Source organism: Monodelphis domestica, chromosome 1 (genome assembly GCF_027887165.1).
Source record: "Monodelphis domestica isolate mMonDom1 chromosome 1, mMonDom1.pri, whole genome shotgun sequence".
Classification (NCBI taxonomy): Eukaryota; Metazoa; Chordata; class Mammalia; order Didelphimorphia; family Didelphidae; genus Monodelphis; species Monodelphis domestica.
Genome location: NC_077227.1, coordinates 628701981 through 628727624, shown reverse-complemented (window position 1 = coordinate 628727624; position 25644 = coordinate 628701981).

Sequence of the window (25644 nt, the reverse complement as noted above, 5' to 3'; positions counted from 1 at the left end):
AAATTAATGCCCAATACTACAAGTATTATTTTTATAAAGTTTGTTATCTGACAAAATAGAACCACATGACTAAGTTTTTCTACCTACTCAAAAATCTCCCTCTCCACCAAAGCCAAGACAGAAAGGAAAGAGCTGAAGAAATAGAACTCCACTGAATTTACGCCCTGTCTATGTAAGCACATAGCGTTAGGAAGTGAGTGGAGTGTTGGGAATTCTAGTTTTGGTGGGGATTGTAGTTTTACTGGGTAACAGATTCTAATTACACAATAGAGACACAGTAGAAAAAGAAATAGGAATTCTATTCTAGAATTTTTACTAAGAAAACCCCATGATAAACTACTTTTTGGAACTCTAATTCTTTCTCCAGTGGTTTTGATCATGTATAAGCATAAAGCTACATTCAGCTGAATAGTTTTCTTTTTGCAACCTGTTACATGATACTTAGTCCTGTACATGCTGCATCCCCCATAAGGTGGGTGGAGAGAGCATCCTTGACTGAGTATCTGAGTCTTTTAAAGTAGTGTGCCAGAGCTATTTACACTCTTTCTTCCATCTTTTCAGTCATGTTCCTAGCTGCTATGGCCAGCTTGAATGCCATGAAATGAACTGGTGAAAGAGAAGGGATTTGCCCTTTCTCTGATTTTCACTTTTGTCCCAGTTCCAAGAAATTGGCCTAGGGGTATATTTGTTTCTGTTGAGTGCTCTTTGTCTTTAGTTTCAGGTTCCATAGGAGACCCTTATTGTAGTCATGGAGATGTTGGAGCCAGCATTAGAAGTAGAGTAATGCAATGGCCAACTGACTTTGGCATTTAAATTCTAAGAAGTCAGGGTACTTAGGACTTGAACCCCAGGAAAATTTTGAATTTCAAACTAGAATTATTCTCAATGAAAAAGGAGCTAATTTATGAACCCAATACACTTCCCCTTGCCCAGAAGCTGAGAGGAGGAGGAAGATTAGGCCTCCTATGTGTTGGAGAGATTCTGTTTGCATATTTGGAATTATCTTTTGGAATAAATATTCTTCTTTGGGAAAGCTCTACTGTGTTATACTTTATTATGGTAAATTCACTCTGTTCACCTTTTATTAACTTTTAGATGACCCATGTCTATTATTGTTTAAATATTGAATCCTAACTAATAGGAGCCTATACTGGGTTAGGCACAGCTTAAAAAAAATCAATTCAATAATTAAATTCAACAAACATTTTTAATGTACCTCCCATGTGCCAAATACCAGGGATACAAATGAGAAAATGACAGTCCCTGGCCTCAAGAAGCTTACAGTCTAACGGGAAAAGACAATGCAACAAAGGATACAGGAAAGGGGATAGTACCCAGAGTTGGAGGGATTTTGGTTCTCTACTCTCTATCCTTCCAATTGAAGGGGAGAGGAGTCTGAGGGAGCTGGTTCAGTTACCATCATGGTTATGATATTATAAGTGATGAGATAGCAGTACAGTAAATGTAAAGTGGTTATTGACATGCTCAAACAAACTTTATGCAGTGGGAAGTATCAACAAAATTCCCCTTAGGGGACTGATATGAAAGGAGAGAGTCTTTGATTGGCCATCCCTATTTTCTCTAAGTCTGAGATAACTTGGTTAGCTCTATAGCTACTTCCAAGGAATCAGTGAAGAGAATTCCAAAAACATGAGTCTTTTGGAGTCATAAGGAGCCAAAGTAATAAACTGCTATATAGCATATTTTAAATTTTCTGGCTTTAGAGTTTGGTCCCACATGAAAAAAGTATATTTGAGAGTTCCTGGTAAATAGGTGCTATCAATATACCTAGGTATACAATATGGGCTCTTTAAAACCTAAATAGACCAATAATTCTCCAGGCTAGAGAAGTTTTGTCAACACTATTCTGGGCTGTGCCCAAAATCTTTTGAATTTTCCTAATCAACTCTAATTCCCTAAACTTAACCTGCTTGGGCTGCATTAAATTTCATAGGATAGATTTTCAACCTGTTTCTTTTCTATAAGTCATTGTCTGATCTAGGGTCTATGCTATCTCAGACTTATCTCAGGATAGAAGCAGTAGGGAAGGTTTGTGTACATGGTATTTTCATTCTTCGGCCACCATGAATGTAGCTGTATGAGAAAGAATTCAGGTAACCCTAGGGAAGGACAGTGAAAATATATTAAATTCATTCCACAGTGAAAGTAAAATTGTCCTGATTAATTTCAGCCACAGGAAATGAGGAAAAGAAATAATTGGTCAAGAGTCCATAACACCATCAAACAGACTACTACATTTCATCTAGAATTCATTAATTTTTAACAAAATTGGATTTAAACTAGGGATATATTAGGGAAATAATCAACAAAATAAATCCTATTAAAATCTAAATTAATAAGAATTGCATTTACATAGCCCTTAAAATTTAGAAAGATACACCTATATCTTTATATGGATATATATAAAAATATCATTTGATCCTTACTTTGGGAGAAAAATGAAAGAGAAAGAAATAAAGTGACTTTTCAGAGACATACAGACAGTAAACATCTATGAATGTATCTGAACTCACTTTCCTGATACTGAGATCCAGAATTCTATTCCCTGTGCCACCTTGCTACCCTACACATAATTATTTTCATAGATATAGAGAAAGCTTTTGAGAAAAGCAATCACTTATGCTATAAAAGTACAAGAGTATCTTCTGCAATGAAAATTCACTAGCAGTTTCCCAATAAATAGCAGTGTAAAGTGAAAACTAATCCAATTCCTATGCTATTAGTTTATATGGTCCTAGAAATACTAGCAATAGCAATAAAGCTAGGGGAAACAATTAATGACAAAAAGAATGGCAAAAAGCAATCTGAAACTATCCCTGTTTGCTGAGGCAATAGGCAGACTTAACTGATAACTCATGCAGATTTACTTAGAAAATCCTAGGAAATCAGAAAGCTTCTAAGGTAATATTTTTAGCAAAGTTTCAGGTTACAAAGTAAATCCACAAAAGCAATAGCATTTCTCTATAATAATAATGAAACCTGAGAAACAATAATCAGAAGGGATATCCCATTCAAAATAACTACAACATACATAAAACATTTAGTTTAGGTATAGATACCAGGAATATATCTATAGATTAATTTACAACTTGCTCCTTAAGGAAATTAAAACAAAAAACTTCAATAGTTGGAGGAATCTCCAGTCATCATACCTAAACCATACCAAAAATAATGAAAATGGCAATACTACCAAACTTAATTTACAATTTCAGTGTTATGCCAATCAAAGGGATACTTTGCAGAACATGAAAAATGACATTATTTACTTAAAGGAAAACAAAAATCTAGAATATGACAAGAACTAAGAAAAAATGAATAGCCTTTTCATACTTCAATCATGTGCTTCTTGTCATTCTTTCTGCCATTCTATCCACTACTTCAAAACTAGAACCAAAAGATATTTTGTATTTTTCTTTGTTTCAGGAATTGCCATGGTCAAAGAATTCATGACTAAGTGACCAACTTGGTAGTGATGACCTCGTGCATAATTCAATATAGACTAACATTTTGTCATATTATCCTATCAATGTAATTATTCAATGCTTCTGTGGTTGTTGTTTTTTAACCCAGTGAATCTTAAAAATAACTTTTATTTAAATTAAAAATTAAAATTAAAAATAATTTACCGATGCATTTTATGTAGAGATACTATTCATTTTTAGAAAGAAATACATCCCCGTCCCTAATTGAACCTTTTCTTGTGACAGAGTAATAATTAAACAAAAACAAAATATAGTGAATACATCTTATGCTAACAACATTCTATCCTGGCAGTACTCTGTTTTCAGTCACTAGAGATAGGGCTCACAATTATTTTTTTTGCACTTTCACTGATTTTGGTTAATTAGTAATTGATTTTAGCATGGCCAAGTGGAAAGTCTACTAGCTTTGAATCATATTTATCATCTTGCTGGTGGAACTGTGGAATGATACAAATATTTTGGAAAGCTATTTAGAATTATGCAAATGAAGTGACTAAAAACTTCCTGCCCTTTGAACCAGAGACTCTAATGATTTGGTTTCTCCTTGAGGAATGAATAACATTTCTTCTTGAATGGAAAATTTTCCCACCTGACTGATTCTAAGTCTGGTTGTACAATACAACTGCCTACTTATTTTACTTTCCCAGAATTAAAATCAAATTTGGGAAGAGTTTTTCCCTTCCTATAGCTTCTTCTCTCCTTCTCCTTTTGTGGCAAATTTCCATAATTATGATGGGTGGTCAGTCTTTATCTAATTGGATAACTGGAAGAGACCTGAGCTAACTATAATAAGATATGGGTAGATAGAAGATTCTAGGTATTCAACCTGAAATTATAGTCCCTTCTTTATTCTAAATAATTAAGTAGATGAATATTTGGACTTGTCATCTGCCTGTTACAAGTTAATACCTCAGTGTTTTTTTTTTGAATAATTGGACAATGTTGTAGTACTTTGCAAAACCAAGGAATAATGTTACCATATATTGAGGTTACTAAGGTAAATTAGCTATCTTATAGAAGAGTGACTTACAGTCTATCTTGTCAGAGAGAAATCCAATTTTACTTGAAATTGTTGTTTAATATGGGATTAACACTTGAATAGAGAACATGGTCTAAAAGGCAAGTAAATCATACAAAGCTTTAAAGAGGATTTGAAAGCAGTGGTCTATGTGGGTATAATATCTAGTTCATTTGAATTTGCTTAGTGACTGAACATGTTTTACCATACCCAACTCAGTTGATCATTTACCTACTCTACTTATTTACACATTCCATCACAGCCTTTAGCTAAAGTAAACATCTTTCAGGAAAAATCAATTTCCATGACCATTGATCTTTTATATCACTGTTCCTGGCTTATTCAATGTCATTCAAGCCTCTTCTTTAAGTGTTGCCTTAAGTTATCCTCTGCCTTTGGGACCAAAGTGATCAATACCAATATGGCTCAAAAGCACAATTAACTCCTTGATATCTCCCTTGAACAGTTATGGATTTTTACCTGACCAACATAGGGTGGGTGGGGTGTGGGAGGGGAATGTTGAATGTAGCTGTTGACTAATTTTGCTCTGTTCCCAGAGTCATAAGTTGCTTGAAGGTGATTATATCATTCCTTACCTTGTCTATGGATTTTCTGTTATGTGAAACAACTTATGTCACAGTTTCTTGAGGTGGTGCCAACCATGAAACTATTTTAGCCCTCCCCATCAATGCCCTTCTTGGATATACTGGCATCCTTTTGCTGTGTAGTGACCCGGATTGCAAACTCCTCACCTTAAATAAGACCTTTTACTAGTCTTCTTTAATCCAGATTGGCATACACTGAATAATTAAATTAAGTAGCTTTGCATTTTTGTTATATTGGAATGGAATACTCTATTGGACTGTACAACTCATAAATGGTTAATAATTCTCTGGTTATTGAGATCTATATTTCTTTGGGTAGAAAATGCTATAAAATTATGTTAAAATACTTTTTGTGTATTTAACATAACAGATAGAATCACAAATGTATAATTTCAGTATTCATTTTCATGGAACTTCTCTTTTCAAAATTTCTATGCTTCCTTGGTATTTTCATCAAGGATGTTTTAAAGTTCTCTATTTCATTAAAGATGTATATTTTTCTCCTGAAGGATTATACTCACTTTTATTGGGTAAATTATCTTGGTGGAATATCTGTATGTTTTGTCTCTGAAATATCGTATTCCAATCTCCACTCATTCCCAATGGTAGTTACTAAAAATTGTATGATTCTGACTCCTCTGTATTTGAATACTTTTATTAAAATGAATTTTGCTTATTTTAAAACATAATTATAATTTCCCTCAACATTCTTCCCCCTCCACTACCTTCCTAGAGAGTCTTTCCTTTGAACAATAGCATTTTTATGACAAAAAAGGAGAAAAAGGAAATTTTCAGATTGATTAATACTTTACTTCAAGTATACACACATATGTAACATAGTTCATATGCTTATGGAACTCAAATATTTGCAAAAGGATGGGATAAGTAGGTCTTATATTTTTTCTATTAAGGTATGCTTGTTCTTTATAATGTTGAAACAGTGAATTGATTTTTGATAGTTCTTTTAGTTTAAGTTGTTATAATCATTAGCTCTATTTTCTATTGAATTTACTTTGATTCAGCTCATGTATATATTTCCATACTTCTCTGTATTTATCATATATCATTTTTTTCAGCACAATAATATTCCATTACATTCAAGTAACACAATTTATTTAACCATTATGTCAATAACATCTACTTCTTTCCATCACTAAAAATACACTATGAATATTTTGGTATATTTATGAAATTTTGTTAATTATCTATTTGTGGTATGAGCCTAATAATGTAATTCCTTGAGTAAAAGTGCATGAATTTTCTTGTCATTTTATTTGCATAACTCCAAATTTCTTTCCAAAGTCATTATACTAATTCACAGCTTCATTTCAGTATGCTAATATGCTTATCTACCCACAGTCTCTCCAACATTAATTATTACAATCTTTTCTCAACTTTGTCAATTTGTACTGTGTGAAGTGAAACTTCTAGGTTATTTTGATTTGCATCTCTATTACTGTTGAGTTGTTATTAATTAATAATTAATTTGTTAGTACTGCTTTTAACTAATTTTCATTTCTTTTAGGAAATATTTTCAATATCCCCTAATCAATTATTTATTAGAGAGTAAGTTTTCGTTTTACATATTCCAAACCTCTAGAAATTTTAGTATAAATTTTCCTTCATTCTATCAATTCTGTTTGTATCCTAGGGCACTGTTTTTGTGTATCAAGAATCCTTTCAATTTCACATAATCAAAGTTATCTGTTTATCTTTTCAAACTGCCTCCATCTCTCATTTCTTTAAAAATACCCTTTTACCCATGCCTATGAAAGGAATGTGATCTGATGCTCTTCTAATTTTTTCAGCATTTGATCCTTAATATTATGTTTACAAAGCCATTCCAAATGTGGTGGAAGGAGTTAATATGCCTAGTTTATATTCCAGACTACTTTCCATTTTTCCCAGAAATTTTTATCAGAAGAAGTTTTTACTATGTAATTATATTTTCTAGTTTATTGAGTAGTGAGTTATTCAATTCCATTTTTTTCTGATTCTCCCTTATCTATTTTATTCCATTCATCTACCATTCTTTTTTTAGACAATAACATTATTTTGATTGAATTCTTCTTAATTATGTAATTTGAAGTATGGAGAGGATATTTCCAGTTTCTCCATATTTATTTTCATAATTTCTTTTGATAGTCTACATGTTTTACTTTCCCAAATGAATTTAATTAGTTCTACAAAGTATCCCTTTGCTATTTGATTGACATAGTATTAAAATGATAAATAATGATTTATTTACCATTATCATTTGCTATTGTTATTATGTTGGCATGTCTCAGCCATGAGCACTGAACATACCTTCAGTTACTTAGTATTTTTATTTCTTTAAGGAATGCTTTACAATTAAATATATGAGTAAATTTATTGAGCTTTGATATATTAATCCCAAGACATATGCCATTAGAATCACTAAATTTAAAAATTATTTGACTTAGAGTTGCAAGATAGCATTTTTTGTTTATTTATTTCCTAAAGGATATCTGTGGGTTTGTTGAAGGAATTTCATTTTCTGTGTGCAGAAGTTCTGAGCATTTCTATGCAAAGAAGTTCCCTGTATTACTTTTTTTAATTATAGAATTCACATTTTTATTGTATTCTTTAATCTTTAAGTGATCTTTATATATCTAGTCTTCAAAGTCAATATGTTTGGTTTGTATGGATAGCATGTTTTCTTTTACAATTCTCTCATCTGGATTCTCATCTTCCAAATTGCCCATTATTTGGCAAAGCTCTTCTCAGAGTTCTAGGTGTTTTTGTGCATTTCTGGGCTGAATGAGAATATGTATTAATGTGTCCATTTGTATTTTTAAAAAATCATTCAAAGTGCTTCTCTATTTAGATCATGACTAAATTTTAAATGGGAGAGTTGAATTCTCATGGGATACAACATGTGCCTATTTTAACCTGAAGACTAAATAGTTTTGGCATATTAACTTCATAATGATTTTACATCTAGCTCACTATGTGTACTTTTTCACATTATTTCCTTTGAGAGTTCCAATCATGTGTTCTTTCAAATGAATTATAATTCCTCTTTTTTAATAAAGTATTCTCTACATTATTTGATTGATACAACATTAAATCTATAAAAGTAATTTAGGTAATTTTACTTTTTAATGTTAAAATGGCCTAGCCATGACAATGAATTTCTCCAATTATTTGTATTCCTTAATTTTTGTAAGGACCAATTTGTAATTGTATTATATAAATCTAAAGTATGTCTTGGTTTATACTTCTTAATATTTTCCTTATTTATAGTTATTTTGAATGTAATTGTATAATTTTAACATATACATCATTTAATTTTTAGTTTATATATTTAATTTATTTTATTTTATTACATTAGCTAGCATTGTTATATTAATACAAAGAAAATACTGTCTTAATCTATTACAAATAATACTACTACTTGGTTTTAAATAAGGACCCTAACATACTTGCTTTTGTTTCAGTGCACTATATTCATCCTCTGCAGGGGATTTTGATTTTATATCATCTCTTTCTAAGGAGTAGAACTTTTTTATCTTTAGTAAATGAAGCTCTGGAGCTTGACAATTATTTAAAATTAAAGTCAAATCTAAGATTACAATCCAGAGGCACATTATGAATTCTATCAAATTATATTTTCCAAATATTCTAATACACATAATCAATAAATCAATCAAGAAGTATTTTTTCAGTGCCTTCTATGTGTTTGGGATTGTGCTTGGCTCTAAGGATAGAAACTTTTATAAAAAATGTAAAAATCCCTACTTGAAAGGAATTTAATTATATTTGAATGGAGGAGACAATAAACACATATCTAAATATGTTGAGCATGAATATAGTTAAAAGTAAATATGAAAATATATACATAGTATTTATAGAGATACATTGAGATATGAGTTCAACTCATGGGAGCTGATAATATTACTGAGAATGCAGGAGAAGATGAGAAAGTATTAACTTTTAATTAACTATTAATATAATTTTGGCAAATAGCCTTTATTATTTATTATAATATGGATCATTATAGCCTGAGTGCCCAAACTATAATCCTCATGGAATATGAGAGCTGTCCCCTAACCCCAGACAAGGGAGAGAGGAAAAACTCCCATTGGGCTGCTGGGCAGATGGGTGGGTGATGTAAGAAGTGTTTTCAGGCACAGTGGAGAGGGGACGTAGAGCAGGCTCCTCTGGCATGTATGCCATTGGTTCACCAACATGGCTATAAAATGTTGAGAAGTGAATGAGTAGAGACCAAATGGAAGCATATAAAGTGGACTGGAGAAAAGGAGAGTTTGGAAGATAATGATTACATCTGAAATGGGGAAAATAGTAGAAGAGCTATGAATGGCTTTGATTTTTTCAATAGAATATGAGGCAAAGTTAAAGGCATTAGAGGTTAAAGCTTAGAGAGATGCGGAAAAGGAATATATAAGAGGAGATGTATAGCATATGCTTAAAGAGTGAATAGAAAGTTTAGAAGATATTTTGTGTGAAAATGAGTGAGGTAGAGTATTAATTAGGGAAAACCACTTGACTTGATGAGTCCCCAGTTATGATTGGATAGCATGAATTTGTAATGTACTCAGTCAGTAGGATAGTGAGACATCTCCAGCTACCTTCAGAAACTTACTAATGATGAAAAGGGTATGCTTAGAATAATCCAGGGGACAAATAATAAAATTTCACATTATTATAGGTGACTAATTCCCATTGCCAAAAATACCAGGGTTGAAAAACAGTAGGCAGAAAAATTAATTAGAAAATTTGCCAGTTTGAGATACACACACAAAATTTAACATTAGTCCAAAAGTAGACATGTGCTCTGAACAAATCAAAAACAGAAAGTCTCAGATACCCTGAAATAACAGATAATATTATATTTTAGAAACAGATTTATTTTGTTTGTTTTGGGTTTTTTTTTTTAGAAAAATGAGGATTGAAATATCTAGAATGACTACAGGTATGAATGGTAGGATATGTCAATTTTGGTTTTTGAGACTAGAGTTCAATCAAGGAAATAGTAAACCCTGCATCATAGAGACAAAGACAGGTCACCTCTCTATGTGTTTAGGGAAGTGATTTACCATTTCTGGACCTCATTTTAATCACCTATAAAATGAAAAGGTGGGACTAAAAGTCTTATTAGGTCCTTTCCAGTTCTAGGTAAATAATCCTATGTTCCTACAGATTTATACATACATGACAAAATTTATTGAAAAAATCTACTTAGGGAGCAGCAAGTTGATTCACTGGATAGAGAGCCTAGTCTATAGATGGGAGGTCTAGGGTTCAAATATGACTTCATACATTTACTAGTTGTGTGACCCTAGGTAAATAACTGAATACCCATTTCTCAGTTTGTACTGCTCTTGTTTTAGAACCAATACTTCATTTTGATGCTAAGAAAGAAAGGATTTTTTTTAAAGAAACAACATTGAGTCTAAACAATCAAAATAAAGCTCCCTAGGTCTACAAATAGGTCTTTATGAAGTCCTGATTTATTAATTTTGCCTCAATGATTTAAAAAAAATTAACCCCAGATTCAGTGAACTAAGTCAAAATCAACCTATTATAACAAGATAAATAAATCAGTTAAATGTTTAGAACTGTTTGAAATTTAGACTCTCTAGGTTTCCCTTTTTTTCTTTTTCCCAAACCAACTCTCTCCCTTCCCAAAAATACTTTTCTAAAGAAAATTAGCAAGTAATAAACCCCTCCAGTCCTCCCTTTTTCTGATCCATACACTTTCCCACCCCTAAACTTCAAACCAAAAAGAAAAAAATTAAGAAAGAAAAAAATTCATGGAGAACATTGACTAAACTCATAGAAAGAGAGATGGTAGTATCTGGTCCTGACTGACTATCATACCAATGTGGCACGTAGAGGATGAGGATCAGTAGTGACTGTAAATATTATATGGGGGAGGTGAGGTCTTTTCTCTTGGAGAAGAGCCTCTGTGGCTGAACAGGAGCTGATCATATTCTGGGGGCCACCCTTTACTGCCCCAGAGGGTGACCTTAGAGAGACAGTGAACTTTAGGGCCTGATGACCCAAGTATGGGAATGTCCTAGCTCTATTTAGGGTAGAGAAGTAAGGAGGAAGAACTCCAGTCTACTTCTTGTAAACATATTCAATTAATAATAAATTATATGTATCTTGTCTATTGGGAGCTAGTTTTTCTACTTTATGCTATTAAAACTGATTAAATTTTTTATTGTATTATGTTATATAAAGGAGATATTTCTATTTCTACTTTTTTATTTGTTTGTAAACTATGTACTAATACAGAATAAATTTTTATAAGAGTTCCATATGTGTCTGTTCCATGTGTTCCTGAAAAACAAACGAATATGTCAATAGAAAAATAAATATGGAGAGATGTTCTTTAGTAGTACCGGTTAGTAGATATCATGTCTTTAAATGTCTCCACTAATTTGTTCAGTAATATAGTTTTTCATGTTGTTAGTTTTCAATTAGATTTGTCTAAAACAGAGAAGGGAGCATTAAAATCTCCTGCCATGATGGTATTACTGTGCAATCTCATAATTTAATTACTATTTCATTTGTGCCATTGGAAGCATATATCTGCCACTCAAATCAGGAAAGTGTTACAATGTGACCACTTCACTTTTGGATTCATAGAAAGTCAGACCTAGATTATATACCACAGAAGTTATCTAGTCCATACTCCTACATTTTTCAATGAAAGAAAATCACAATAAGAGAAAGATCCTAGAGCTAATCATTCATTTATTGTTAACTACGGGAAACAAGAAAGATATTTTGAATAAATCTCAAATATGATGTCTATTTAAAATATAATGTTTACACAGAGACTCAATTGTTCTACAGCCTTCATCATATCTAATTTCATTTTCTTTACCTGTAAAATGGTAAGAATAATATCACTCTTCCTGGAATGGTCACAGAATTAATGACTCTACAACTTAAAATACATTTATTAAGAACAACCTCTGTGCAAGGCACATAGAGGCAGGGTAATGATGTAAGGTGGACAGGGCATGGAGCCTGAAGGTAAAAATACAAAGGTTTGAGCCCTATCACTGACACATAATACCTATGTGACCATGATCAACTCATTTAAACTTTCAGTGCCCCAGGCAACTCCTTAGCACTATAAATTTCAGGAAAGTTGCTTATCTCCTTCACTGGAGGTACTTTCCACACTTGGAATTCATTGAACAATTGAAATCAGAGGTTCAGGACCTTCACTGGCCCTAACTCCCCCATGCAAGGCCATAGGGACAAAAAACCCAACAAAATTAGTCTCAGTCCTCAAAAGCTTATAAAATGCTTTGAGCTCCTAAACGGTGGAGTAGGGGAAAAAGATTCTATTTAATATGTAATCAACTAATGGCTGATATATGACCAAAGTTTGATACTACTCCCAATAAATAAGTGTGATACAATTTGTCACAGGCCCTTATTAAAACTCTTCTCAGTGAGGGGAAACAAAAACATTACAAAGAGAGATATAGCAAAGTTCAAACTATTAAATTTCTCTCTTTTCTCCTTTGTAGGCTGACTTTGAATCCCATCAAAAACACAGCAACTAATTAGTAATTGTTGAATCCATCAAATTGATTCAGCTGAGTCTAAGATACATGTCAGCTGGAACTGAAACATGGGCATTGGAGCAGAGGGGAAAGCTTGAGGTCAAAGGGTAAAAAACTCAGCTTGCAGGAACTTGCATTTATGGTCTGAAAGGTTCCCATGGGATCAGCCACATTCCTCAGCAAGAGGAAAGCTGAGGAGAGAGCTTGTAAGGGCATGTATTGGATCCCAGCAACGAGCCTGGTAATACCTTTGTAGATTAGCGTTCACGCTCAGTTAATTTTGGGCTGATTTATGTGGCTTATGCTCACCTTATTTCAAGCTCTTTCTGTTTTGTCCGCTTCACATTAAAACTACTTCTCAGGCCTTGCCCTGATGGTTAGAAGAGGATATAACAGTGCCAAGGACATGGTTTGGGCTGGTTGGGTTTCATTTACCTATTAGCTGGATCAGTACTCAAGATAATTACAAAGCAGACAGAGCAGGGGCTAATCCAGTTGAAAGAGGAAAACTATCAATCAAGACCCAAAGCTATATATTTCCTCTTTCCTTTAAAGCTTCAAAGCAGAAATGTCTCAGCCCATAGCCGGACCATAACAGAATGACTTGAATAATGCCAGGAGGAAGTGCAGCCTCACTTGTAGGCTCCAAAGTGTTTACCAATTTATAGTATTGTCTACAAAGGCAGCATCTGCAACAAAGCAACATATCCAAACCACGTGTGGTTTTTAATGGCCATGAATGGTTTCCCAAATGTATCACTGCAGAAATACGTCACTGTACCCCTCGGTAAATAAAGTTACTACCAACAAATAAATCATTTCAGAAACATTTCTGTTACTTGTCAGCACCAATGATCTGTTTCTTTTTTACTACAGCTACTTTAATTTATGATAGTCTATTTCTTATCAGTAAAATGGGGGGGGGGAGTGATACTTTGATGGAAACATTATATCAGTGGCAAAGCTATCTCCACCAGTGCTGATATACATCTCATCCAATATGATTCTTGACTATGTCTTACCGTAAAACCTCCATTGTGAATCTATTCAACATAAGGATTCGCTTGGAGGTGCTTATGTTTTAAGATGATCAGTTTAACATTTAGAGTGCATAGCTATTCTTTCTTAATTTTTGCTACTTACATTAAAAAGAAATTATTCAGGGGGCAGCTGGGTAGCTCAGTGGATTGAGAGCCAGGCCTAGAGAAGGAAGGTCCTAGGTTCAAATTTGGCCTCAGACACTTCCCAGTTGTGTGACCCTGGGCAAGTCACTTGACCCCCATTGCCTAGCCCTTACCACTCTTCTGCCTTGGAGCCAATACAGAGTATTGACTCCAAGACGTAAGGTAAGGGTTTAAAAAAAAAAAGAAAGAAATTATTCATTACCTACTATATGCAAGGTGATATGCAAGATTACAAGGATAAAAAAGACCTAAAACAATTACCATTTGGGGAAAACTTATCTGGAAAAGAGTGAAGGAAAAGATGGGGATCTAGTGTATAACCAATTTATATAAAATAAATATAAAGAAACATAACCTATTCCCCAAGATCCAGAGCTTTGGTCAAGTTCAGTTACTCCAAAACACAATCTCTCTCTTTGGCTTATATTTCCTTCACTTGGAATTGTCTATAGAAAGACCTCATAAAATAGCCTTTATTAAGGTCTCCATTGATATGAGTAAAGGAGTACTGCATTTCTGCAAAAGAAACCACATAAGCTAACATGCATATTTGAAGTATGAGAAAACTTATTCTGCTATGTAGAAAATGCAGAAAATACACAAAGGCTTTAAAATAATCCATAAGCAAAGTACATAGCTCCTCTTTCCTTTCCAATAAATTAGCTGATGATTCATATTTCCTTTCAGAAGAGCAAAATTTTGGAGCTAATAAAGGGTATCCTTCAATAATTGAAGGAGTCCCCTTTTTCAAACAAAAGGTCCCTGTAATCATCCAATCTTATGGAACCATCCTGAAGGTCTGTACCACCCTCAAAAGGAAAAAAAATCACTTGAGGTTACTAGACAGTCACATTGTTCCCATTATATTTCCCAAATAATTCAAAGCTGAGGACATTGATTTTTCTTATGAACTGAACTCTAAATTCCCATGAGAACATCTGAGACTAAAGAGGGCTCTCAGAAAATGGCATGATACAAAGTCTGATTATTAGTATTTTGACTTCAGGATTCCATGATTGTTTATATGATTTAATGGGAAAAATAAGGACTAGGATCCAAATTTATGCACAAAGAACTTCTTAGGTCAGCTTGTGAGGTAACACAATGTAGTAGAAAAGCAGGTTGGAATTGAAATTGGGAATTGGGCTTGGACTATACTCTTTTACTTATTACCTGCATGGCCTTGTGCAATTTATAGACTCTTGGTGCCTTAGTTTCCCCTTATTTAAAATGATAGGCTAGGTTTAAAAATTCTTCCAGTTCTAAACTTATGGTCCAGTGAACTCATAATATCACAGCACAGTCTGGGACTGCACAGCTCCACATATGACCTAGAACTCATACTCTTTCTCCTGTCTGTCATTGAACTCTGACCTTTTAAGTGACACTTTCAAGCTACTGAGCTCTCTCTCTCTCTCTCTCTCTCTCTCTCTCTCTCTCTCTCTCTCTCTCTCTCTCTCTCTCTCTCTCTCCATCCCTCTCTCTATCCCTCCCTCGTATTCATCTCATTCTTTTCGATTTCTGCTCTGACATCAAATTCCCTCATACCTCTTGAACCTCCTTTTCTAACATGTGAACTTAATCTACTTTTCAAAACTTCTACATGCCTACTTTCAACCATTACATATCTTCTGATCACTGGCATCTGAGGTCTGCCTAGATGCATCTCATATACTTCACAAGGATGGACATGTGTGTGCTCCCAAAATCCTTATATATACCATTATATTTTCTTTGGTATTCTCAGATTTTGCATTCTCCAATTATTTTAGTGGCATTCTACTATATATCATATATTATAGTTGCATTCTTCAATTTAGTTTAATAACATAACTAACTCATCCTCAATCTTCAGGATCTGTTTAACTGATTGAAAAACAGAATGGACTGCTCCTCATTTGGGAGTGTATATACACACATATTTCTACAAACTTGTATATTTATCTTTTGTAAAGATCTCTTTTGAATAGTCATTTATCTTGCAAACAGGAACACAAAAAATTCACATTATAAAGGGAATCTTTTCTCTATTTCAAATTTGTACAGTATATATTCATAACATTGTTCTATTTTTAAGAAATCTTGTAAGAGTTTAATGTATGGCAACATGGTAGCCACCCTATCAGAAGAGAAAATGTAAGACTATAGTTTGCTCCACAAATTGGATTGACTTCATGTATATTTTATATTCAGCAATACTGCCCTAGGATATATATCTCAAGGTTTCAGGGGAAAAAAGAAAAGACCTTATGTGTTCTAAAATACTTATAGCAACTTTCTTGTGGTGGCAAAGAACTTGAAATTGAGGGAATATCCATCAATTGGGGAATGGGTTAATAAATTGGGCCATGTGGTTGTTATAGGATGCTATTATACTATGAAAAAGGAAAGGCCTACATGAAATTATGCAAAGCAAAACAAATAGAACCAAGAGAACATTATATACAGTTTCAGAGTTAGTATTTGAAGAATAACTTGTGAATGTCCACCTCCAGAGAAAGAACTGATAAATAAAAACATGAAAAAATTGTTTCTTTCCTAATATGGGTTGGGATAAGAAGGAAGGAGATACCTGGGAGTTTTAATGTAACCATCAAACATTTTTCTAATAAATAATTAAAACAAAAAGATCTCACATTTCTTAAACCCCTTAATCAATTATGTACCTATGAAGATGTCTCCTCTAGGAAATAATCTATGAAAATCTTTCTGCTTCCTTCTCATACTTTGATCACAAATACATGATCATTTGTTGTGGAACATTGTTGTCATGTAAGAAAGACAATGATGAGAGCATGAAAAAGGGAAAGAATAGGAAAACTTAAGGAAAGGAAAATAAATTCACCCAGGAAAAGAATATATATATGACTATAATAATGTAAATAAAAGTTACAATCACAAAACAATTTAAATTGAATGTTGTGAAAGTATAAAGAACAAGCTTTGCCCCAAGAAAAAATATGAGGTGACACTATCTTCTGCTTTTGGGGATAGGTGGGGATCCATAAAGGTGGAATATTATGTAAAATATCAGATGTTTTTAATGTGTTGTCTGGTTTAGATAATTTTCTTCCATTCTTTCTACATTTGCAGGAAATATGGTCAAAGTAAAAACAAAATATATCAATATCTTTTTATATTCTTTTGAATATCAATACTTTTGAAATTCCAGAATTATGTGCAAACATCATTCCTTTAAATATTTTATAGGAAAAAGGAAAGCTCACTGGTTGGTATGTTTGTTTTCTTGCACATCTATTAAAAATATGCTATTAAGTGCTCCATTCTTTAATCTATATTGAAAATAAATCTCAGACTCACTTTCAGAATGAAAATATTAGAAATGTGATTATTATAAACACACACATATGGAATCAGGCACAGAATCTAAATGTAGTGCTTCTACTGTCAAAAATGAGTAGAATAAATTTCCATGGATTATTAATAATTCCTTCATTTTCATATCAGTTTGGTGTCACCTTTCAATTTGGTTTGTATATTCTATTTGGGAGATATGGCCTAATGTATCAGATCTGAAACTAAGTTTTATTGAAGCTTGTGCTCTCCTTTATTATTTTTAATTGTTTCGAGAAGTAGTATTTTATTCATAATATTCCACCATTTTTATCCATAATGGTTTATAATTTAACTTATATTCTAAATCAGTTTTTCCCTTGGCTGCTACAACTTTCTTCCTGGCAAGAAAATTAAATGTTTGTTGGATGAACCAAACTCTAGGCTCTTTCTTATGGCAATTTTGTTACATCTGTTAAATTTCTCTATGAAATGACTATAACCAGGGTTTATATCTTTTCTTTTTCCATTTCCAACTTTTCCAATTCAACAGTTTACTTAAATAGATTTGGTTGGAGTGCCAGACATTGGACAATTTATTTTCTCATTCATCTGTATTCCTTATTTTAATTTGATGTGAAATTTGACCTTTGTTCTAACTAGTAAGTGATTTCACTGCATACAAATAGCAGTCAAATAAATGTAGCTTATTATCATTATTAATAATGAAGTTAATGATACAATAATGATATTTTAATTAGCTATTGTAATTAATAACACCATTAATATTCTTTGATAGATTGTAATGTATAATAAATCAAAAAGGATAGAAAAGAACCAGGCTGTGAGGGAACTGAAATGCCAAATAGAAAAGATTTCATTTGATTCAATATAGAGATTTTTATAGAATTTATGGAAATTGAAAGTGATATTAATCTAATAGGAGTTTTAGAAAGATCACTTAGGCAGCTACTTTTAGGGTTATGGGTGAGGGCAAGATATTTGACACAGAGTGATAAATTAATAGGCAAGTATGATTGACCAAGCAAGATGAGAAAAGAGCCTGAACTAAGTCAGTAGAAAGGGAAGTGGTGGTTATATCCTTTATATTTGAAAATAGCCAAAGTGAAATCTCTATGTCACAGGCAAACTACAGTGTTTCCTACTGTGGCTGATCAGAGCAATATAAGCTGGGAAGACTGTACCACAAATCAGTCTCAAATACCCCATATGAACATTTGGGATGGAGGCTGAATTGAATACACAATTATCTGTGAACACAAATTTTCACACCAACTTCCCCTCCACTTAAATCGTGGCTTGCAACCTTTTCAAGTAAACAATTTGCCTTTCATATAGTGGGTAACCTTGATTCTGTTTTCATCTTTGTTGAAGACATCTAACAACATCTCATAACAACATAGTGACTAGCAAAGCATCAGAGCATTTTTCTCTATCAAGAACTTGTACAAGCATGCCATCATGGAACTGGCAGAAAACATTGAACTCCAATTCTAGTGCTTCTTGATGTGTGAATACTTTGTTACTGACTTGAAGGGAAAGCTGAGCCAACATATGTTTGGCAACAGTGGAACACAAAAGAAATGGACAGCCTTCAGAAATTTCATATACAGGCTCATCTACTTATCTGGGCCAGAACGTTTTCAAACATCAGGATTAGTTTGATGAAAATAATGGGAAAACTCAGAAATTATTAAGTGAAAAAAAAAAAGAATTTCATAGGACTTACCGGCAGGATAGTTTATTTGTCTCATGTTTAATTCCATCAAAAGTGAAGTGCAAGTGAAGCTTAAAGATGTGCAGCATTCTTGGTTGAGTAAGAAGACAGATGAAATTCAGTTTTACACTGATAATAACAACCCAAAGCACCATGATGACCTGTAGTCTCTCTCTGGGCCAGAATCCTATGGTGCCTCTCAACTACTCAGAGCTGATGGCTGATCAGTGATAAGGACATGATCCTGGAGATATGGATTGAATACTTCCACAGCATTTTCAACAGACCATCATCAACCAAAGCTGAAGCCATTGATTATATAGCTCAGGTTGAAGTTAATCCCTCTCTAGCTGAACTTCCAATTGAAAAGAGTGTTTGAATACTATTAGGCTCCTCTCCTATGATGCCTGCCATTGATTATTCTATTCTAACATAGAAGATAAGTCAGGGAGTCTACTGCTCATGGAAATACTGACTAAAATTTCTGGGTTATATGGCAAGAGGAGATCATCCCCTAGGATACCAAGAATGCCTCAATTGTCTCAAAATAAAGGAAAATTGGTTGTTTTTTGACAGTAGAGTCTCTCTCTCTTATTCATTGTTGGCAAAATTCTTTCCAAAATCCTTAGTAGGGTATTAGTTCACTTGGAAGATGGTCATCTACCTGAAAGGCTGTGTAGTTTTAGAAAAACCTGAGTGAATATAGAAATGTACTTCATAGAATCAGAGAAGTTTGGATGACAGGTAAGTTTGGGAGAAAGATAATGCCTTCTTTTTGTACTGGCTGTAGCAAATATCCAATAGGCTGTCATAGATATTGGACTAGAGCTCAAGAAAGAGACTGAATCTAAATATATATATATATATATATATATGTGTGTGTGTGTGTGTGTGTGTGTGTGTGTGTGTAAGTACAAATATATTGATATTTAGTAAATATATACATATGAACATGCATTTGTGTATACATATATACACTATATGTTTAAATACATCCATCTTGGATTTATCTACACAAAGTTCATATCTAAACATATGAAAACTGATAAGATTATCAAGTTAAAGAATGTATGGAGAAAAGAGGGCCCAAGAGAAATGCTTGGGTATACTCTCTCTTAAGTCTTAAAATCTGAGTAATGGTCAAATAAAGTGGACTAAGCAGAAATTTCCAAAAAGGTTAAAGAAAAAACAAGAGGAAGCAGTGTTATGAAAAGCCAGAGATTAGAGAGTATTTCAGAAAATAGGACAGTAAATAGTACCAAATGCTGCAGAAAATCAAAATAAATGAGGAATAAAAGATGACTATTAAGAGCTCTTAAGGCAAAAGCATGGGTCACCAAAAGGTCAGGGCACTGTGGTAACAGAGTAGCCTAAACTGGAAGGAGTTCCTACCTGAGGCCCAGGACATCAACACCTTTGTCACTGAGCAGAAAGTGAAGATGTCAAGCTCACCCAGTCTGTGCAAGATCTGTCCCCTAAGAAGCTGAGTCAGCAGCTCAATAAGCTACTTAAGGAAAGCCCAAGGACCAGAGCATCACTGATTGGATAAAGGTTAACTGGAGTGAACAGGAGATTTCTTTCATTATGTTGGTCTAGGCACTCATGACAGCTAGCTGCTATTCAGTCATTGTTATCTAATCTCCCCTGAGCTTTGGTGTGACCATGCTAGAAGCCAGAGAGACACTACTCCAGAAAAATCTGACTACAGGCAGAAGGAGCTAAGAAGCTTCCAGGTGATCTACACCCTTCAGGCCCATCACCACCCAGTAGCCAACCAAAAACTACCTATGCATGATCTTCTTAGTTCAATGATGTGGTCAAAAAGGAGACCTTCTACAGCTGGGAGAACAGCAAAAACTCCAGTGAGCAACAGGACAACGGAGTGACCCTCTAGTTCATCTCTGTCTTCTTCACTTGGCTGCTGAAGACCTAACAGACCACAACTGAGGGCAGAGGTGATCCAGGGAACACTAAATGTATTAACATGAAGACAGATGGCTACAGAAACTATAGGAGGTGATATAGTGTGTGCCTATAGTGCAGTGTGCTTCTAAGATAATAAAGTAGTGAGTTATAAGTCAAGATGGTTTGGAGCGGCCTCCCCAATCCCCTTCCAGGATGATGCCAGATTCCCCTCCACCATGGGAATATATATTTTTTTCATAAAAATTGATGTTTGGTTTAAATACCATTATCTGTGCCCTAAGTCCTTTTTTTAAAAGAGAAACAATTTGGGATGGTTCTCCTCTCTGCTGAGAAACTTCTGACCCAGGTACACCCTTCCTCCCACCCACCTCCTCTGCTACTTATGGGACAGGAGAAAGGGGGCATGGTGTCTGTAGATATTAATCATGAATTCAATATATTTTTTTAAAAGCTCAAAAGAGGATTATTGGATGTGACAAATAAAGATCATTGGTACCTTTGGACAAATAATTTTCTATTGAGTGGTGAAATCTGAAGTCACATTGTAAGGAGTTGAGACATGGATGAAAGGAGATAAAGTGGAGAAGATTCATAAAAATAGAGAAATATAGGTAATAACCATGTACTGATAACAGAGTCATATTTTTATGGGTATTGGGAGACATGTTCATTTTGTCAGTAGGGAGAAAGACAGTTGATAGGACAAGATTTAAAATATGAAGTAAGAGATGGTTTATGGGCACAATCAATGAAGGGAAAATAGAAGCAAATGTAGTAAAGGCTGCAAGTAGATATGTTAAGTTTGAGAAAAAGAAAGGTCACCTCAATCAAAAACTTGAGTTAGGGAAGGGGAGGAAAAATAAAAGATGATATCAAAGAGTTTTGAGATGTAGAACATAAGAGTACACAGTGAATGGTGGCTGTTTTCTTAATAAAATATAAAATAAGATCCTCTTTCAAGAGAATTTCATTGGTTACCACATCTACTTCTCTACTATATATCTATGCACTATACATATAGCCTTTCTAACTTGATAGATCGTCCCAGCAATTTTGTTCTTTTTTCAAAATCTTTGAGAATTCATGACCTCCATGCCATGATGAATAGCATGAATATGACTTTTTATAGAAGAAGCCAAAGAGTAAATGCCTAAATTTCACCAAGTTTTAATTAATTCACTATTTGTTGGTTCAACATTATCAGGTTCCTAGAATCTGCAAAGATTACTGAGGTAGGGTTCTAACCCACAAGGAGTTTACAATATTGTATGGGATTTAAGTTAGCTAAATGAACAAATTAACACAAAATAAAATGTGCTTTCTCTATACTTTGAATAAAGGGTATGAAATCAATGATAGAATTCAGAGAAACAAGAAATTTTTTGTGACTATAAAATTTTTGTTGATCGATATGGTATTTCAATAATATTTATTACATTTGAACTGGACCACAAAGGATTTTTTAAAAATTAGGGGACTGTGTAATGTCTTTGATTTTTATATTATCTACACTTTGGGAATTTTTTTTAAGATTAGAAAAAGAAAGAGCAAAAAAAAAGAATTCAGCAAAAAAAAAACAACCAATAAATTAATCAAGAATAACGATAATTGCAATATTCTATGTCTACAGTTTCTCACTTCTGTTAAGAAGGGATAAAATACACTCCTTTCCATGGCCAAGCTTCTAGATCATTCATAGAAACAACACAGTTGACTGGTTCTTTAACGTCCTTTTCTATAGCACTTTTCTAAAAACTGTAAAATCAAGTTTCCAATCTCAGTCATTTTGAAATCAAATGATATTTCATACATATTCACATATATGTGCAAAGAAACTAATTTATCCAAATCAATAACAAAACAAAAATTGGAGAAAGTATGCATTTAAGCATATTTACTAGACAATAGAGATTAAAGGAGATTTCTTACTAGGGGAAAGGTAATTCACCACAACAAAGAGAGAATCCAAGATTTCACCCAACAAGGACATTTGCTTGAAGTCTTTAGTGTAGCAACCTGAGAATAATGACAAAATCCAATTCTACATGTCAGCTGCTTCTGTATATTACTCTCTTTAAGGATGAGAAGAAGAAGAAGAAGAAGAAGAAGAAGAAGAAGAAGAAGAAGAAGAAGAAGAAGAAGAAGAAGAAGAAGAAGAAGAAGAAGAAGAAGAAGAAGAAGAAGAAGAAGAAGAAGAAGAACAAGAAGAAGAAGAAGAAGAAGAAGAAGAAGAAGAAGAAGAAGAACAAGAAGAAGAAGAAGAAGAAGAAGAAGAAGAAGAAGAAGAACAAGAACAAGAACAAGAAGAAGAACAAGAACAAGAAGAAGAAGAAGAACAAGAAGAAGAACAAGAAGAAGAACAAGAAGAAGAAGAAAGAGGAGGAGGAGGAGAAGGAGAAGAAGAAGAAGAAAGAGGAGGAGGAGGAGAAGGAGAAGAAGGAGAAGGGGAAGGAGAAGGAGATGAAGGAGAAGGAGATGAAGGAGAAGAAGAAAGAGGAGGAGGAGGAGAAGGAGAAGAAGAAGAAGAAAGAGGAGGAGGAGGAGAAGGAGAAGAAGGAGAAGGGGAAGGAGAAGGAGATGAAGGAGAAGGAGATGAAGGAGAAGAAGAAGAGGAGGAGGAGGAGGAAGAGGAGGAGGTGTAGGAGGAGGAGCAATAGGACCCACCCTTCACACCAAAGTAAGGTATTGATCTCCACCAGTGAATAGAGTCTCATAACTACTATACACACACATGTACATATATTTCTTTCTCTATCCATAATGATCTATCACTTCAATATAGGGCAGCTGGGTAGTGCAGTAGATAGATAGCTGAACATGTCTTTAGGAAGATTTATCTTACTGAATTCAGTTCTGGCCTCAGACACTTACTAGCTATATTCCCTTGGCAAGTCACTTAAACCTGTTTCCAATACTTTCCTCATCTGAAAAATGAGCTAGAAAAAAAATGGCAAAGCATTCCAATATCTTTGCTAAGAAAATTCCAAATGTAGTCACAAAGTTGGACATCACTGAAAAATTACGACAAATAATTATTTGGATGTTGTCTCTTTTATTAGATTGTGAGCTGGTAGAGGGGCTGGAATGTTTTCTACTTTGTACCACCACTGCTTATTACAATGTATTGCATAAAGTTAGTATTTAACAAACCCTTGATTTTAACCCTATCCCTTTTTTTACAAAAAGAATTTTGGGTGACAATGACTATTCTATTTTATAACTAATACCAATAGTTTGAATAATTATTGGTTTTAAACAATAATTTAATATCCAGAAGTGTTCCTAAATATTTTTTTACCAAAGGAACTTTGTTATTGTTTTGTTTAATTTCTTAATTAATTTGATACTTTCTTTGGTATAGTACAAAATTGTTAAAGTAACTTAGGTAGCAGTACCATTTTTATTATATTTACATGGCCAAATCATTAGTAATTAATATACCTCCAATTACTGGTCAATCTTGAGTTCTTAATAAAAAGCAGTTTGGAATTGTACTCATACTGGATCTCAGTGATTCTGTGTATTTCTGGTTATTTTTTAGTGGGACTTTCCTTTCTATTATTTCCTCTTGGATTTTGTTATTATAATATATAATTGCTGATAATTTGGGGGGATTTATTTTATATCCTGCTCTTTTACTGCTCTTTTACTGAAGCTTAATTGTCTCAATTAGCTTCTTTGATGTTTTGCTGGGGTTTCTAAGTCAATAATCATGTCCTTAACAAATAGAAATAATCCTATTTCCTATTTGTACATGTTTATGCCTTGAACTTTTTTGCCTTATATTAGTTTTCTCTAGCATATCTAGAAACATATTAAAGAAAAAGGAAAGGCATATTCTTGGTTTACTTTTTGGAAAATACTTTAACATTTCCCCATTATAAATCATGTGTTTTGGGGTTTTAGTTTCATATTTTTAAAATCACTTCTATGCCTAGAGTTTTTAGAGTTTTTTGTTTGTGATTCTTATAGTTTGCCAATTTTTTTCTACATCTTTTGATAAAACATTTCATTTGGATAGCTTTTAAAATAATGAATTATGTAATTTGTTTTACTAATGTTGAAACATTCTTACATTATATCCTTATATAGTAACTCCAAGATGCTTATGTTAAATACAGTTCTATATTGTAATAACTAAATTTATGAGGCTGATATCAGCTTAATAACTTTATTAAATCAAAGTCATAGTGTAGTAGTAGTAGTAGTAGTAGTAGTAGTAGTAGTAGTAGTAGTAGTAGTAGTAGTAATAGTAGTAGTAGTAGTAGTAGTAGTAGTAGTAGTAGTAGTAGTAGTAGTAGTAGTAGTAGTAGTAGTAAAGAGAGGGAAAGGTAGAAGGTAATGGAGAGAGAGAACCCTAATTTCCAGACACCATTTGGGTCTCTAGCTAAAACTCCAACAAGGGTTTATTCTGCTCTCCACGTTTAGGTCAAAAAGATCAAGACTGGCCCCTGATCTGACCCTATAATCTTTCTTTTGTCTCCACCCACTAACTCTAACACTTCTCAGGAACCAATCATAGTTTCTTAATTTTACTGGGCCTCCAAGAATTCAGGGCCTTTGTAATCATTTTCCTGTCTCTTTGGTTCTGTGGTTCTTTAGTTTCATTTCTCTAATGGCTTATATATACCAGAATTTATTCAGTGGTATTTGATCTCCAGGTCACTGAGAGATCATGTTAAAAAGGTGACACAATGGAAAGAAAAATTTGCTTCCAACAATATGTGGTTTTTTTGGTAGTTAATTTTGTTAAGATTTCATTTTAAATCTTTGCATATATTCATTACTGGTAGTGATCCATA